The sequence below is a fragment of the Capsicum annuum genome, chromosome 1, assembly GCF_002878395.1.
Source record: "Capsicum annuum cultivar UCD-10X-F1 chromosome 1, UCD10Xv1.1, whole genome shotgun sequence".
NCBI classification, from domain to species: Eukaryota; Viridiplantae; Streptophyta; class Magnoliopsida; order Solanales; family Solanaceae; genus Capsicum; species Capsicum annuum.
The window spans coordinates 46,833,539-46,853,408 of NC_061111.1; the positions used below are offsets into that span (position 1 = coordinate 46,833,539).

Here is a 19,870-nt window from a genome sequence, read left to right on the forward strand (position 1 = left end):
TGATTTCAATAAGTGAGTGTTACAATCTCTATAATTCCTCTGATTCGCCTTTTCAACTATAAATTCAAGGGCTTTGAGCTTGATCTTGAACTTTAACTTGAACTTGACGGATTTGATCTTGATTTGTGCTTAAATCCAAGGGCTTGGTAGCTTGTTCTTGAATTTTGCAGTCTTGATCTTGAACTTGAACTTGATTTGAAGACTTGATGAACTTGATCTCGACTTGTATTTAAATTCAAGGGTCGTTGAGCTTGTTCTTGAATCTCTTAGTCTTGATCTTGAAGCTTGAACTTGTTCTTGAATCTTGAACTCTTGATCTTGCAATGTTGAGCTTGTTCTTGAACCTTGAACTCTTGATCTTGAAATCTTGAGCTAGTTCTTGAACCTTGAACTTTTGATCTTGAAATCTTGAGCTTGTTCTTGATACTTGAACCTTGAACTCTTGATCCTGAAATCTTGAGTTTGTTTTTGAATTTGTAGTGAAATCTGCTGCTTTGATCCATTAGCTCTCCCCTGATTCTTGTTAAACTTGTTGGTCCTTTTTCTGAATTATGAGGCCCCTATTTATAGTTGTAGGAAATAGAGAGTCACGATAAACATGAACTTCCTTTGACCAATCAGATTTAAGTGACATGACATTTCTTATGGCTTTTAATTTACTTCATCATTTTGACACGTGGCATGGTCCTATTGGCTACTTCACTTGACTTGCCATGCCGCATCATTTGACACGTGATGCTTATTTGGGCCTCTAGAATATGACAATAACTTGGGCCTCATCATTTGTAGCCCAAATCAATGGGCTAGCCTAATAAAAAATTAGACTTTAATTAAACCCATATATGTTTGGACTTAAATAATTAATCTAATTATATTAATCCACAATATTTATTTGGGACTAATATATTTTAAATTTAATATAATCCGAATTTTGTACGAATTTAAATTTAATAAAATCGGATCGCCCACAAATGCCCCCTACTTCAAGACTTGTCGAGACATTTAATATTTTGGAGACTAGCCTTGAAGTATGATTATTGAAGCATGTTTACTTCGTGCTTCAACGATCCTCATACATATGAATACCTCATTCAAAAATTTAAAGCCGAACTATATTGATATTGTCTCTCAAAACTCTCTCATTTTTTTCCATGAATCTCTACACTTAAGAACCATTGGTGAGACATGATATCCAATTTCAAACAGATTTTGGAAGATTTTTTCATCCCCTTACTTAATCAAGAATAAAACTCTTCCGATTTGAACTTAGAACAAAGAACCTCCAATTTGAATTTGTATGGATGAAGGAAATAATCTCCAATTTAAATTTGGAGATGAAAGCTATTCCAATCTGGAGATGAAAGCTATTCCAATCTGAATTTATATTGGAGAAGGAAACAAACTCCAATTTGAATTTGGAGATGGAAATTATTTCAATATGAATTTATATTGGAGAAGGAAACAATCTCCAATTTGAATTTGGAGATGAAAATTATTCTAATCTGAATTTATATTGGAGAAGGAAACATCCATCCTACAACTCTATAAAAGGAGGTAGTTTTCCCACTTTTTCAATATCGATTTTGGGGTTTCCAAGTCATCAATAATATTGAGGTAATTTCTTTTGCTCCCACTTTTCTCTTATTTTCGTCACTTTTTTTTCAGCACAACATGTTAGTGGTAGAAAATTCATATCTCATTGTAGGAATATTGAAATCATGATCCGTTTGATGTTTCAGAAATTAGACTTCAAGATCTACAACATATTCAAAATTTAGTATTAAACTCCTTCAATATAATTCTTGATAATTTTTTGAAGTTAGCCTTGGATTTTATCATGCTGAAAATTTCAGATTTGCGCACCTCTATTAAAATCCTCATATCTCAATGTAGGAATGATGAAATCATAAGGCGCTTGATTTTTTATGAAACTAGACTCAAAGCTATATAACATATTGAAATTCATCATTTAATACCTTCAGAATTATTTTAGACAAAATTTTGAAATTGACTTTAAATTTTGCCATGCTGAAAATTTCAGATCTGTGTGTCTTCACTAAAACTTTCATATCTCAAAGTAGGAACGATGAAATCACGAACCGCTTGATTTTTTCAAAACTAGACTCGAAAATATATAATATATCCAAAATTCATAATTTAAAACCTTCAGAATTATCCTAGATAATTTTTTGAAGTTGCCTCTGCCTGCTGATACGTTTTCAATTTCAGGTTTGCGTCGCTTCACAAGACAAATCATATCTAGGCATAGGAGTGTTGAAATCGTGAGTGTCCTTTTTTCGTTGGAAAGAGAACTCTAATATTTACAACAATTTCGGTAGGCGAGCAAACTCAAGAGTGTAATTTGATCCATCTTTGCCGATCGAGATACTCGCCATATTTAGGTAAGCATTCCTTCTTCTTTTTTCGTTCTCCTTTTTTTTTTTAGGTGAACTAAAAGCTTTTGCTCAAGATAACACCTTTTAGGTAAAGGATATAGTCTTGCGATGCAAAGGGATAGATATCCTTTCCTACCATAAGTAAGGTAATCCTAGAAGGTAATCTTACGACCCTCGAATTACGGAGAAAATCAAGAGAAGAATTAAGGGAGGAACAGATTTGTAACCACAATCGTTTATCAATAAAATTATTGTTTCTTCATATTTTTATTTATGGTTGAAGTTTATTTTTCATGAATTAAATAATGTTGGAAACAAATTGGCACGCCTAGTGGGACCAAATCTGCCCTTCATCTCTTCTCTCATAAATCAAATATGCAAATCTATAGTCGCAGGATCGTAAAGATAGAAGCAGTACTTCAAGACTCGTCTTTGAGTTTCATCAAGTCTACACTTCGACAAGCCTTGAAGCAGGGGGTCATTTGTAGACACTGAAATTTTGTGAACTCTACAAAAAGAGTTCAATTTTGGTTAGAGTTCTTGGGGTCTACTTTACCCTAAATCTAGCTTGATGGCTACTCAATCTAAATCCTAAATTACGCCTACATAAAGGGGGCAAATATCCTTAAAGAGGCATCTCCAGTATCCCATAAATTGACGGGATATTCATAAAAAGATCAAAGATCTGAAAAGTCCCAATAAATTCATGGGATATTATAAAGATCAAAACCCTCTCTTCTTGATAATCAAATACATCAAGAAGACAAACCCTCATTTCATGGAGATCAAATCCAAATGTTCCTACGTTCGAGAAATACGCCACTAACGGTCCTCGAATTACGGAGAAATTCATATCCAAATCTTCATACATTCGAGAAATATGCTACTGATGGCCCTCGAATTGCGAAGAAAATCATGAGAGAAGAATCAAAAGAGGAACAGATTTGTACCTCCATTGTTTATCAATAAAATTATTATTTTTTCATATTTTTATTTGTGGTTGAAGTTTATTTTCCATGAATTAAATTATGTTGGAAACAATATGTTTTGACTAATTTTTATTCGATAAACTAATTTTTTAGATCAAATTACATTGCAAATTTTTCTTTTTTAATATACTATCGGAGCCTATACGATTGGTTTATGATTCAATACACTATATTTATTGTCTATCGTAATTCACGGACTTTCTTAAAAAATGCATCTCCTATCGTTGCATGATATATATATATATATATTTTTTTTGTATAAAATATATTGAGTACAAATTGAACTAAAGAAAGTTCTTTTCATTCTTTCTTGGAAGCATATATATTGATGAAAAACAATATATTTAAAATATAATTTCGTCATGGTAAAACTTTATCTATGTTGAATGTATATATCATGATAAAATTATATACTAATACGAGAATACCTATGAATTGATACTAATATTGATAAGAGTATATATGTCATACATCTATAAGACCGGTATAAATTTTGAATTAATACTAACATTGATAAGAGTATATATGTCATACATCTATAAGATCGATATAAATTTCGAATTAATACTAACTTTTATAAGAATATATATGTCATACGTCTATAAGATCGATATAAATTTCGAGTATGGTTAAGCTCTTACAACCCAATGAACTATAAGTAGTTTGATTTGCATGCTTATTAGTTACTAGTTTAGGTGTACGCGCCTTGCGCATGTACCTCACTTTAATGAGTTCAAACATTACACTAAATAATATATTTGTTTGAATAATAAAGATGAATATAATAATTAAATTTAATATCTTTTAAGTATGTAAACAATAACGAAATAATATGATAATAGAGATATTAAAATAATACAACTAAACCTAATCTTTACATAAAAAAATTCCCTAAAGTCGATCGAGATTCATCTACGAACTATAAACTATCACAAAATAACAAAAGAATAGATATATTATGATAGTACAATTAAACCTAATCTTTAGTTAAAAAAATTTTCAAAGCCGACCCACATCCATCTAACATCTGTAAATTAAAATAAAATAATAAAATAATAAAGATATCAAAACAATACAATTAAATCTAATCTTTACATAAGAAATTCTTCAAAGTCAACCGACATTCATCTACGACCTGTAAACTATAAAAAAGTAATATAACAGTGATCACAAATCTTCGATTTTTATCTAATTAATTCTTGTTTGAGCGAAAATTTTGATCCTAAAGAATGATTTTGAATAAAAACAAAGAAGATATATATATACACCTATTGAATTCTATTATGCTGATAAAAATAGTGAAGAAGTTGAAGGTTAGAAAATCAAGCATTACCAATCTAGACATGCAATCGAATCAAGTTAGATGATCATCAATCATATTCTCCCAATAGGCAAGCAGTTTGTTCTCTAAAATACATGTCAATATTTATAGAAGGATTTCCTTAATTACTATTTTAGGAGTATTTTTCTAATTGAACAGTAGAAAGAAAAATATTAATTAATTCTCCTACCATATATTTTAGGAGTCCCATATATTTTAAGAAGTCTAGTAGAAAGAAAAATATTAATTAATTCTCCTACCATATATTTTAGGAGTCTCATATATTTTAGGAAGTCTAGTTAATATAATAAAAAATAATTAAATAATAAATTAAAAAAATAGTGAAAAAATAATTTTTTCAAGAGTTTTTTAATGAAGGACAAAATGTTCAAATAACTTTTTTCTAAGGTCTTCATATTTTTAATATATTATAGATATAGATTATACATATGTATCATAGATTAGTTACTCCAACTATAATATTTGAACAAATCAATAAATATGGATGACTCTGTCTCCAAGCTTAGTCAAATAAGAGAAACGTCTAGGTGCTTTTTGTCTCTGCTGGAAATTCGGACTTCTCTCCGTTTTTATCCTCTTTGCTAAATGCTAAACTACACAGTTGGGTGCTTCAATATGTCCATTCCTTGATATCTCACAACCTCTCTACTTCAATGCTTTCAAGAGGTAGGGATAAGATATGCTTACACTTTAACCTCTCTAAAGTCACTCGTGAAATTTCATCGTATCTGTTATTCTTATATAAAATGAAAAACTTCAGAGGTTTAGGTTTTCATTCACAGGAAAAGATTATTGACTTTATAAGAGATCTTTCGTCCATTCATTAAAAGCGCCTAAACCACCAATACAAGGGGTTTCTTGCTCTTGGTCACCTGCCCTAATAGTGCCTCAAGCCAAATAAGAGAGATGAGAAGAATGCAACTATCTAATCGAGATCAGAATTACAACCTTCTTCCTATAGGAAATAGGACAACAACCAAACTAATGCAATCCCACAAGTGGGGTGTGAGGAGGGTAGAATGTGCGCGGACCTTACCCTATGTAAAGATGTTTTTTCCACAAAACCCTCGGCTAACCTTCCTATAGAAATGAAAATTAAATATAAAACAACAATTTGAGGAGATTCAAGAGATAATATAGAAAGAGACTAAAAACCAGATAGTTTATCATATGGCTGGTCAGAAAACCCCAAATGCCTAGAAACTTTAGATGCATGATTCACAGCTGAGCTAAACTATGATCGATCCAAAAAACAGAAACTGTACAGAACCATCTGCAGATTTTGCAATAACCATTTACAAAATATGCAAGAAAATTAAGCCACGAACCAATTTTGGCGATAACTAACTATACTTTCTGGGCATCCCCGCGATGACAGAAGATGCATATATCTAGTTTACAATGGCTCTGGCCAAATACGCCCGACTATCTGTAGCTTCAGCTCATTCATGTCACCACCACCAGAGAAGAAGTGTGCCATGCTCCTATGGATAATCAACCCATCTAAACTGCCTCGGACAGTTTTGTGACTATCATGGATGCTCCTCGGTACTCCTTGCCATGGTAACTTTCTGCCAAATCCACCGACTTATAACTAAATCTTTTTGCATCATCTTCAGTGGCCCATAAAAAGAAGGGATGCCATGTAAACTGGTGTCAATCCAAGGTTGAAAGCCTCAAAGTGCAGGCAGAACTGATGACCAAAACAGCTGAAAACCTATTCCAGAAAACAGCGAAAGAACTATTACCAACATGACCTTTTCAAGCAGTACATTGCAATCAGAACAATGTGAAAATCAACAAAAGTGGCACTTCGAAAATTAATTGGCAAGCGAACAACCAAATAAATCATGTTCTTATTTGCCCTCATTTTCGACCAGCAAAGACAAAGCCGGACATAAAAGTTATGAGCCTCCTAACACTAGATAAAATGCAGACAAGACTATGAATAAAGAACTTTCAAGTTATAGATGTAACAAAATGTATAAGATCACCGTTTACAATTGGATAAAGAAAACTAGTTAACAATGTCACTGTTAGAATGTTAGAATCTGAGTAGGAATAGAAATAGTATACAAAATCCTATTTGAAAAAGTATTGTATTATAGTGTTTATAAATAAAGTGTCAATGTAATTATGTAGACACAATTCAATAATATTTTTCCCATATCTCACATAGTATCAGAGAATTGGTGAGAAAATTCCGAAAAAAAAATATCAAGTCACCGTGTGTTAATTTCTGGTGACTGTTTAAAGTCATTATATGTTTTGTGGGTTGTGTTCAAAATACAACACCACCAAGAGGATCGGAAAGCTCAGGTGACAAAAACCCGACCAAAACCACTGGAAAGTCCCCAGCCACTCGCTCAAACGCGCCTACCGACGATGGTATAAATGAGCCCAACTTTTAACGGATGACATAAATGAGTCATTTCTAATAGTTCAGTGACATATTTGAACCTTTTTCCTTGGTAATTGCTACCTCCGGGAGCCATGCTATCTATATAAACTACTATACGTTGATAGCTGTATATCCTCCTCAAATCTGATCTTCTAGCTCTCTTGACAGCCCTGATCCTGGCCACCAAAGCAAGCTCGGACATAAATTGGAAAGATATTCATCTATCTGAATAAAACGGCAAAGAAATCAACCCATGAACAGAAACAGAAAAAGATCTACATTAATGAACAATCAATAAGGCGTCAGAAAGGAGGTTTGTGACACTAGAGCAGCCTATTATAATGCCAGTTAGTGCAGGCAATCTAACACCAACCACTTAAATGGAAATTAATTCGTCAAGCCTTCGATGGCTAACCAGAGAGAAATTTTAAAAAATACTCATCCGCAAGAAAAATTAACAAGAGAATTGGGAAAAGGGAAAGGAGAACAGCGGAAGAGAGGTTTAGAGAAACTATAGTTAGTGTGCCTATTATAAATAATGAAATAACTACTCTATGAACTTGTCAATTGTCAGCATTCAAGATTACCAAGTTGCACACGTGTCTAGAACAGAAACCTATTTAATGTATCGTCTTTCCAAAACTAGGCCTTGTGTCAAATAATTGTTGTAATGAGATACCTGTTTAAGATCAAAGTATTATCATTCATAAAAAAATTTTGAACGAAGACTTAATTCACCAATCACATTTTATTTATCAAACACATCTATTCCCCGATATGAATAAATCTAAGATCTTCAAACACAAAATTTCTTAAGTTGGGTGGAGACAGACAAAATTATCCTAAACGTCAGGCAAAGTATCACCTCACAAGGAAGAGGCATAGACGGCATAGCAACTAAGGTATCTCACTTATTTCCAACATCAAACTGAGGAAGTACCATATAAAGATCTTGTCGAAGAATTTTCTTACAAAAGAAACGAACGAAATGGCTACCAACGACAAGAAACACTACGCCCCACTCCCTTAGTAAGAAGTTAAGGAACTACTGCTGAACAGAGAATGAGAAGATCGATGTTTATTCATCAGTTAATGGAGAATATATAGGCTCTAATACAACACTGAGTCCTAAAGTAATACAACAGCTAATTACACTCCTAAAGTGATACAATAACTGATAACAGCTGTACAAGTAGATAACTAATGATATAATTACAAATTATTCTCGTATATCTCTTTTACGCCCCCCAAGTTGGTGTTGACGTCTACAATACCTAACTTGTCAAACATACGACTGAAAGAAGCATGTGGAAGTGGCTTGGTTAGGACATCAGCAACCTGATCAGCAACATGTAAGTGCTTGACTTCAACCTCTTTGCGTTGCACCTGCTCATTGACAAAGTGGAAATCGATGGCAATATGCTTCATCTTACTATGAAAGACAGGATTCTCACAAATGTATGTAGTCCCAATATTATCACAGAGTATGCGTGGAATGCAGGCAAGGGAAAAACGAAGCTCACGCAGTAGGTTGGTGATCCAGTTGTTTTCTGCAAAAGCAGCAGCTACGACTCAGTATTCAACTTCGGTGGATGACCAAGAGACGGATCGCTGCTTCTTGGAGGACCACGAGACTGGCGTACTTCCAAGGTATATAACATAGCCAGTTGTGGAAGTTCTGTCTACAGGGTCACCAGCTCAATCAGAGTCAGAGTACATCATAATTTGATTATCAGTCTCACAGGTTATTTGAAGCCCAAAGGAGGAGGTCTGTTTGAGATATCGAAGCAATCGCTTAACAACTTTCCAATGATTAGCTTGAGGAAAATGCATAAACTGGGAGAGTTTATTTACTATAAAAGCGATGTCAGGTCTGGTGAAAGACAAATATTGTAGCTTGCCAACAATTTTTCGAAAGAGAGGGTCATCAATAATAGGATCAGCTTGATTTATACTAAGAACTGTAGAGACTGACATAGGAGTGGAAACACCTTTGTTGTCTTGCATATTGGCTTCCTGGAGAAGGTCTTCTACATACTTTTGTTGAGACAATAGAAGACCACCTTGATACGACAAAACCTCAACACCCAAAAAGTAGTTTAAGTGGCCAAGGTCCTTGATAGAGAAACGTTGAGCAAGGGCATCAATAATTTGTCAAATACCATGTTCTTGATTTCCAGTAACAATAATGTCATCCACATATACAAGGATATAAACAGTGAGACCTGAATGATGTAAGATAAACAAGGACGAGTCAGATTGTGATTTGAAAAAACCTTGTGTTACCAGAAATTTCTTGAGCTCGGTGTACCAAGATCTAGGTACCTATTTGAGCTCGTAAATAACTCTGTCAAGTTTGCAGACATGATTGGACAAAGTCGGATGCTCAAAGCCAGGAGGTTGTCTCATATAAACTTGTTTCTCTAAATAACCTCGCAAGAATGCATTATTTACATCAAGTTGATGCAAACGCCAATTGTGTTGAATAACGATGGCGAGAACTAGGCGAATAGTCGTAAGCTTGACTACCAGACTGAAGGTGGAATGGTAGTCAAGTCCAGGCCGTTGAGTGAAGCCTCTGTCCACTAATCGAGCTTTATACTTATCAATAGAACCATCAGGATGATGCTTAATGCGAAATAGCCACTTACAGTCTACTACATTCTTCAAAGGATAGTTGGGAACCAAAGTCCACGTTTGGTTTCTCATAAGAGCATCAAATTCATCTTGCATAACATCTTTCCAGTGGGGTCCATACTGAGCTTTCTTGTAGGAAGAGGGCGTTTTTGGACTTAGAAAGTGAGCAAGAAAGTTAGGTTGATGTTTGGGCTTAAGGATGTTATTTTTGGAACGGGTAACCATTGGGTGACTTGGCATTGTTGTGGAAGGTGCGGTTGAAGTGATTTGGCTTAGTTGTGTGTTTGGGGGGGGTTAACGATAGCTGACAAATTTGGAGTAGAAGGCACTGTAATAGGGAAAGGTATGGAAGTTTGTAAATGTATGGTTTTACTGGATGAAGGCAATGACTTGGGAGCTGAAGGCGGATTCCGTCGTTTATAAGTTAAAAAGGGTGGATTTTTTGTTTGGAAATGGGTGGTTTACTTCGTGGAAGAAGGTGCAGAAAGGTTGAGCGGCTGCCTAGAATTTGAAGAGAAAATCATAGCTGACGAGAGTTGAGGATCATACCTGAACCTTGAGATTGCTCTCTGGTTGTGGCGATTGGCATAGGTGAACTTTGTGGGCAAGGTACACTTGCAATAACAGGAGGAAGTTCCATGTTAAACTTTTGAGCTTCACAGGTGATTTGACTGTTTTTCTGTTCAATTGTTTCCCATGATTTAATTTGAAAATATGATAAATGGGAGAAGATATTTTGAAAAGGAAAATTATTCTAAAAAAATAGAACATCTCTAGATAAATATATTTTTGAAGAGATTGGATCAAAGAACTAATGGAAATAATATTTGTTGGAAAAACCTAGGTATACACATGGAGTTGAACGAGGCTCAAGCCTATTTTTGGTGTATGGTCGCAACCAAGGATAGCATAAACACCCGAAAGTTCTTATGGAATCAAATTTTGGGGTGTTTTGAAAAAGTATTTCATAAGGACATTTATCTTTTAGGGTAACCGAGGGTAACCTATTGATAAGATAAACTGCTTGAAGACAAGAAAAACTCCAAAAGTTCGAGATAAGGGAGGCTTGATGAATTAAGGTTTTGGCTGTTTCAACAACGTATCTGTGGCGTCGTTCAACTAAAGCTACATGTTGAGGTGTATAAGGGGGTGAAGCAAGATGTTCAATACCATGTGTTTTTAAGTAGGTAGATAATCCTTTAAATTCACCACCACCATCAGTGTAAAATGAGAGAATTTTTTGTGTTAAAGCGGCGTTCAAGTAAAGGATACGGACTTTTAAAAATATCTTTAACATCACTTTTATTTTTCAGAGTATATATCCACATATATTTTGAAAAGTGATCAACAAACAATGCATAGTAACGTTTTTGATCAACTGACAACATCGGGGAAGGTCCCCATAAATTGTTGTAAATAATTTGCAATGGTCATTGACTTTGCAGAGTATTTGCAGAGAAAGGTAACCTTGTGTAACACCCCGTACTTTTGGGCTAAAATTCAGACCATCATTCCTACACGTATAGATCCAAACTAAATTATTCCTTATTAATGTATGCGTAGTGATCACTCCTATAGGGTGGAAAAACCTTTGAGTATGAATTGAGGTCACAAGAATCCCCTAACTCTAAGACAAGTTGAAAACAATTCTATCGATTTTGTTTTAGTGGACACTTCAACTGGGGTCAACTTTCGTCGACCATAACTTTCTGTATATAATGAACTGGGAGGGCTGCTATATATAAAATGAAATATCTTTGAGTCTTCTTTCCAATGCAACTAATTTAATCCAAATCCAACATCGGAGTAAGAAGTTATGCCCAATTTACTTCAGTATATCATCCTATCAACTGAGGGACTGCTGCGACTTTCTTTGTTTCCTTAGGGGTATTTTAGTCTATTTCCCCACCCTTATTCAACCATAAACACGTGATTAAGCCCCCAATTGACCAAAATATGGTCATTTTCTCCAACTCCCTCAAAAACTAAACACTTAGGTCTCAACCTAAAAATCAAGATCCCTCAAGATTCAACCGTGGATTTTAGAAATTGATTGAAGATTCGGAATCCCCAAACTGTAGGCTTCAAGAAGCATCTATCAAATTTCTAATTTGAGGTACGTGGGGTTTATTCTAAAAATTACATGGACTTGTAAACACTAGATCATGATTTAAAAATTATCAAGCATGAATTTTAAAGGTTTTTTTTTTTGGAAACTATGTTTTAATTATGCATTATAAATATTTTTTTTATATTGTTGATTTGGATTTTAGGTCTTTCCCCCTTGAATTTATACAAGTATATGTATATGTATGAAAACTGAGATTGAATATTGTTTGAGAGCACATATTATGAAACCCCTCTCGTATGTTGAATTAAAGATTATGATTTTGTCGGAAAAAAGTTTAAATGCATGCTTTGTGATTTGAAAGTAGTTTTCTCAATGTCATAGCAATTGAAACATGATTTAGAAATAATGAGAGGGTGTTTCTTGATGTTACTATGATGTTCTTGTGTTAAAGAGAAAGAAATGCATGTAATTGATAACTTTGACATGACCACCTTGAATTGTTGAAATGTTGACAAAGAGAGTTTCCTTGCATATGTTTACATGAGTTTTAAAGAATGAGTTTCTTGAAAAGAATTATTGATATGGTGGTCCTAACTTCCATGTTTTGAGAACAGAGATATAATTTGCTAAATGGCTCAGAGAATGTGACTTGCAAGTCAATGGTACGATGATACCATATAAATATATGCCATGATAGAGTTAGAGTTTGATTTCAGAGAATCTATGTTTTAAAGAGTTAAAAACTGGATTGATGTGAGTTAGATGGTTACCTGAAGAAAGCCCAAGTCAAATGGCTCTATGCTGGAAACCGTGATTTGCCAATACGGGAACTTGGTACCCTGCTATGTGATCTTGTGTACCTAGTACTTTGTCATCCCAAATTGGGACTTATGGTTTGGAGCCCTGCTTCGTGATATTGAGCCCAACGACGATATAATGACTTGATTGGGATTGTGGCACCCTGCTGTGTGATCTTGTGTGCTCTTCCCTCACAAGTACTCCTATCTTGGCAGCAATCGAGATAAGGTAGTCGGTGAAAGCTGTGAAATTGTAGGGTATACCACCTACCACAGAAGTAAAACAAAGAGTGTTATGGAGTTCAGATGATTTTACAGAGTCTTTTAAAATTCCCATGTGATTTTTACCATATGACATATTTATGAACTATTTTCAATTACTCTCATATATGTTGAATATAAATTATTATTTTAGATTTTCTCTGCGTAACAGTACATCTGTATTGATCCCCGTACCTCCCAAGTTTGGAGGTTCAATCTAGGCGTCTGACTAAGCAGTAGAGTACCCAGAGAGAAGTGATCAATGCAGTGGTAAGCCTTCTTTGTTCCAGAAGGCCTATTATATCAGATTATGTTATTCTTTTGTTTTTGTCTACTTGGGGCCTTGCCCCAGTTTTCAGACAGTTGTCATTTGATCATGTAGTAGAGATTTTGCAGATTGTTCTAGATATTATTTAGTTGATTTTTGATTTCATTCCTTATTGTTAAACTGAATTCCCAGTATGACCACGTTTCCATATTAGATTGTATTTCCGCATCTTTTCTTATTAGATGAATGTTATGCATGACTACCAGATAGAGTAGGATGTCCGGGCCTTCATGGTTCGGGATGTCCGTCATGGCCAGGCCTTAGTTCGAGTCATGACAAACTTGGTATTAGAGCACGGTTCATGGTCATAGAGTGTCTGCGAAATCGCGTCGAGTAACATTTGATTATGGGTATGTAGCTCGCTACACTTATAAGAAGGAGGCTATAAGGCGTTTAGGAATGTCTCTCTTTGTTCATGTTCTAGTTCATGCTAAAGAGTCAAAATATTTCTCTTTCATACTCTAATTCATGCTATGGTGGCGCCTATACGAAATCAAAGTTATCCTAATTCTTTCCTTACTCTGATGTTCTCAGATATGTCTCATTGTTGAGGTGATTTAAGTGCAGAAGTCTATAATCTAAATGGTATGGTCCTTTCTGATTGAGCCATAAAAGATTATAAAAATTAGGCAAGGACTTGAGAGGAGTCCATTAGTTCTTCAAGTTGTATTGATTTGAGTGTATGCCTTTATTCTGATAAAATCATGCTTATCAGCCTAAGGTACAAAGTCTATTCTTCCTCCTTTCAAAATTCATGCTGCAGATGTCATGTATAAGGGTAATAATGTGTCGCAAAATATTGGAACTGTATTTCCACACGAGTAGTAGTATTTGTTAAAGTGGTGATACAAAGTCACAATGTTAGAAGACAAAGTGAGGGTGACTTTTGTGTAAATAAATAGTTTTAGTTCTTTAACTGTTGATTGAGGGATGGTTCGTCATTTTATAGTGATAGACTAATGTGGTAGCAATAACTGCTGATTTGGGAGGAATGGTCTTACAAAACAAATCTGATGGGTGTGAGTCAAGGTTTATTCAAGAGATTGTAAAGGTGGTTGCAGGAAACCTAAATCGTGTAGTTTTAAGTGTTGCTCTCCACCCCATTGGAATAGATTCTCAAGTTGATATTATGGCTATATATGGTATAGGGGGAATCGGTAAATCAACCCTAGTCAAGACTGCTTACAATCTTAACTTTGACAAATTTGATGGCAACAACTTTCTTGCTGATGTGAATAAAACTTAGAAAGACATAATGGTCTGGTAAGTCTTCAAAATGAAATCGAGGAAATATTAGATCACCTAAGAAGGATCAAGAGTGGAGGTGATCTAGATAGCTTCAAGATTGATCAAATTGAGAAACTTAAAATGGATCTAAAATTATTGAGAACTTTTGTAAAATACAGTTATTTTCTTTGGTCTAATTCCGTAGTAAAAATCACAAAGAAGGCCAGAAGGATTGTGAAAATGCTTTGTGGGGATTTTATTGGAATTCCAGATGAATGTAAAACTAACCTTGATCTGAAAAGGCTAGAATCACAGTTGTTGAAAGTCATTGATGGTAATACTAGTTTAAGTTACAATTCTGAGTTGAATGGTTCTGATTTGTCGAAATATATGGATTGACTCAGAGAGAATCTAAATGATGTACTATAGCGCCACAGGGAATCAAATAGGTCTTACCTTGAAAGAAATCAATTCACAAAGCAACTGGAAATTGTTCAAAAGAAAATGAAAGTTTTTAGATACTTGTATGCCACAAAGATAAATGGTTACGTCAACCATGAGAAGTTGGAATGTTTGGAGACTTGACTTTAGTTCATGGCTAACAATGTGGGGCAATTTTGTCTTGCTGTTTTAGTTGACGCTGCTGAGTCTGAAGATGATATCTTCAATAAACCTCCCTATCTATTATGTTTGATTGTGTTAGTGGAACTGGAAATGAAGAAGATTTTTCTTGGTGAACTACAGGCCTCAAAGTTTACTCAATCAAAAATTTTCAAGGACAAGAAATTACCAAAAGGATTTTTCACATCGTCTCCACAGTTTGCTGATGTATCTCAAAAACAAAAAAGCACGAGAACTTTCCTAATAATATCATTGCTGAAAATATTGATGTGGCAATAGATTTCTTGTTGGTTTTCCTTGATGCCGATGTATCGAATCATGTTAATAATGGTAACTGGTTGAATGAGGTTATAGAAAAAGGTTACAGCTATAGCAGGTGATGTTCTATATGTAATTCAAAAGCTTCTTCCTGGATCTATAGACGAAGATGAAACCAGTGGCACTGGAGATATTTACTCTATGCGGGTACTGGAGAAAACTAAAGATCTGAAGGTGTTGAAATCTAAATCAGATTTAGATTTCCTGATGAAACCTCTTTTTGATAATTTGGAGAGATAGTTATGATATTTAACATCCATTTTAGAGGAGGAGTTGTCATCTTTATCATCCATTTTTCAGAGATGTCGCAAAGTTGCACCATGAACATGAAATTCTTAAAGATTTTTGGAGGCGTACTATCAATTTGGCATATGAAGATGAAGTTTCCATTGATTCTATTCATATATTCGTGCTCAGTATAATGTGCTTTGGCACATTTTTGCTCACTTCCTACAATCTTAAAAGAGATCAAGCAAATTAATGCAGAGGTGGCTGTGGTGTAGTCTGCAGACGTCTCTCTTAAGCCTCACTATATGGTAGAGCCATCTTAACATCTGCCAAGTCAACATAGCAATACTGTGAGTGATGATGATAAGATAGTGGGTTTTTATATAGCAATAGAAAAACTAATTCGGCATCCGACTCGAAGGACAAGTGAGGTAGATGTCATCTCTACTGTCGGGATGGGGGAACAAGGGAAGACGACTATTGCTATAAAGGTGTAGGATAATAAGAGCATTGTTTCTCACTTTGATGTTCGAGCATGGTGCATCGTTTCTCAAAGATATAACCAGAGAGATCTATTGCAAAAGATTTTTAGTCAAGTTTCGGTTCAATGGATAAGGGAGAAAAGGATGACATCCTTGCTGACAAGTTGAGGAAAAACTTAATTGGAAAGAGATATCTTATTGTATTGGATGATATGTGGGATGGTATAGAATGGGATAACTTAAGACTTTGTTTCCTTGCTAGTGGAAAACATTGTGCTGAAAATGGACTTTTTTCTTTCAGTTACAAGATGAAAATGCTTCCGCCACAGGGATGGTACGAGCAAGGCATCTTTAATACATTTCTTTCTTGAAACAAGATACCTAGCTGGTTCACAAAGTTAGTTGTCAGGTCAATCTTGAAGGAGAATTTGTTTGAGGATTATTATGTGCAGACTACAGGTTTAAAGGGCAGGGTAAAAGAAGAAGAGGATGACGATGATAGTATCCTTGATTATAATGATGATGATGAAGACGAAGAGGCTACGCTGGCAGAGATAGAGGAGTTTTTTGGAGATCTTGGTGAAAGAAATGGAACAATACTGCAGCAGTGTGTTAACATTGATGAGCTAAAACAATTTGTTGTATTTGAAGGTGAAAAAAAATTGATATGACTATCGAACTAAGGTTATTGGTGAAAGGGAAAAGAAAGAGATGAACTATTGTTGTGTGGAATAGCTAAGAAGGAGGAATATGGCAAAAATATTTGCGAAAGTAATTGAAAATTTTTGGTCTTAGTGGGGAGATCCATGTAGTGGGTGTAGTAATGATTAGACTTGAATTTTGTGATTGTTGAAAATGCAAACCAATGTGCTGTATGGTTAGTAATCCTTGATTTAAAACTTAAGTGTGTTTGACATTAGTGATAAGGTGAAGTAAATCTTCTTAAGGAGATGTAGAATATGGAGTCCAATAGCTTAAGCTAACACCTCTTTTCTCCGAGTTAAGCTTCAATATAAGAGTATTATACAGTGGGAATCAAGATCGTGTGGTTAGTTGTGTATTGGGAGAATTGTAAATTGGAACTGATAAAGCAAGAAATTTATTGTTTGTGGTGCAGAAGAGTAGTGTCTCTAATGTTTAAGTCTTTTCGTTGTATCTTTAATGTTTCAATTCTTATGTCCTGCGAGAATCTCATCTCATGTCGTGTACCAATCTTAATCAGGCCGAAGCTTCTTATAAAAAAATTCATGTCTTACAATGTTTTGATCATGTGCTATAAAACACATGCCAAGATCATGTCAACATCAAGTTTCTTTATCGCATGTTTCGTGCTTACATGTTCCCTAGGGGTTATCATGAATCTCGTTGACTGCCTTCGCATATTTTGTCAAGGAAAATATTCAATGCGATGTTATGTTCTTTATTCTACACTTTTAGAGCCTCAAAAGTCCCTACCCATCATTCGGGGATGAATGATCCCAAGGGGGATAATGTAACACCCTGTACTTTCGGGCTAAAATTTAGACCATCGTTCCTACATGTATAGACACAAACTAAATTATTCCTTGTTAATGTATATGTAATGATCACTCCTATAGTGTGGGAAAACCTTTGAGTATGAATTGAAGTCACAAGAATCCCCTAAATCTAAGACAAGTTGAAAACAATTCTATCGATTTTGTTTTAGTGGACACTTCAACTGGGGTCAACTTTCGTCGACCATAACTTTCTGTATATAATGAACTGAGAGGGCTGCTATATATAAAATGAAATATCTTTGAGTCTTCTTTCCAATGCGACTAATTTAATCCAAATTCAACATCGGAGTAAGAAGTTATGCCCAATTTACTTCAGCATATCATCCTATCAACTGAGGGACTGCTGCGACTTTCTTTGTTTCCTTAGGGGTATTTTAGTCTATTTCCCCACCCTTATTCAACCATAAACACCTGATTAAGCCCCCAATTGACCAAAATATGGTCATTTTCTCCAACTCCCTCAAGAACTAAACACTTAGGTCTCAGCCTAAGAATCAAGATCTCTCAAGATTTAACTGTGGGTTCTAAAAATTGATTGAAGATTCGAATCCCCAAACCGTAGGCTTCAAGAAGCATCTATCAAATTCCTATTTTGAGGAAAGTGGGGTTTATCCTAAAAATTACATGGGCTTGTAAACACTAGATCATGATTTAAAGATTATCAAGCATGAATTTTAGAGGTTTTTTTTTGGAATCTATGTTTTAATTAAGCATTATAATTTTTTTTTTTATATTGTTGATTTAGCGTTTAGGTCTTTTCCCCTTGAATTGATTTACAGGTATATGTATATATATGAAAACTGAGATTGAAGATTGTTTGAGAGTACTTATTATGAAACCCCTCTCGTATGTTGAATTAAAGATTATGGTTTTGTCGGAAAAGAGTTGAAATGCATGCCTTGTGATTTGAAAGTAGTTTTCTCAATGTCATAGCAATTGAAACATGATTTAGAAATAATGAGAGGGTGTTTGTTGATGTTACTATGATATTCTTGTGTTAAAGAGAAAGAAATGCATATAATTGAGAACTTTGACATAACCACCTTGAATTCTTGAAATGTTGACAAAGAGAGTTTCCTTGCATATGTTTGCATGGGTTTTAAAGAATGAGTTTCTTGAAAAGAATTGTTGATATGGCGGTCCTAAATTCCATGTTTTGAAAACAGAGATATAATTTGCTAAATGGCTCAGAGAATGTGACTTGCAGTACCAGTACATCTATATTGACCCCCTACCTTCCAGGTTCAGAGGCTCAATCTAGGGGTCCGGCTAGGCAGTAGAGTACCCAGAGGGAAGTGATCAGTGCAGTGGTGAGCCTCTTTTGTTCCAGAAGGCCTATTATATCAGATTATGTTATTCCTTTTATTTTAGTCTACTGGGGGCCTTGTCCCAGTTTTCAGACAGTTGTCATTTGATCATATAGTAGAGACTTCGCAGATTGTTCTAGATGTTGTTTCGTTGATTTAATATTTCATTCCTTATTGTTAAACTGAATTCAGAGTATGATCATGTTTCCGTATCTGATTGTATTTCTGCATCTTCTTTTATTATATAAATGTTGTGCATGACTACCGGATAGAGTAGGATATTCAGGCCTTTATGGTTCAGGATGTCCGTCATAGCCAGACCCTAGTTCGGCTCGTGACACTGTGCATCTTATTTGAATTGCAAGAATTACAAACTAAAGGAGTTTTTGAATCACAAAATGGAATTGAAAACTTTCTTAACAACTTATGTAAACTTTGACGATTTGGGTGCCCCAATCGTCTATGCCACAGGTCACTAGGAAGACAACTAACTACCAAATTTAATTGAGGTTGGAAAATACGTGTTGTTTCTTACGACCACTCATACAACCCATGTCTATTCTGCCCGCACACCAGAGGTGCCTCCGTAGTCAGATCCTTCACAACAAAATTAAATGGAAAAAATTCAATGGATGTTTTGTTATCATGATAAAATCTTGAGACAAAGAGAGGTTTTCTTTTAATGGTTGGGGCACAGAGGGTATCATTTAATTTAAAGATCTTATTTGATACACATTAGTGAGTGTTACCAGTGTGAGAAATTGGAATGGTATTACTATTTCCCATTGAGATCTCGTCGGGTCCATTGTAGTCCTGAGAAGTGGCTAAACTGCAAGCATCAGTTGTGATGTGATGGTTAGCCCCGGAGTCAACAATCCATGGATCTTGTTTTGGTAAAATCTAAGCAGCATAATTAGCACTTTTTTA

The 19,870-nt window shown here is 34.9% G+C and overlaps 1 pseudogene; it reads right to left on the minus strand.

Annotated features, from left to right (window-relative positions):
- Positions 1 to 5,868: 5,868 nt before the first annotated feature.
- LOC107847765 overlaps positions 5,869 to 19,870 on the minus strand; it is a 23,370-nt pseudogene continuing 9,368 nt past the window's right edge.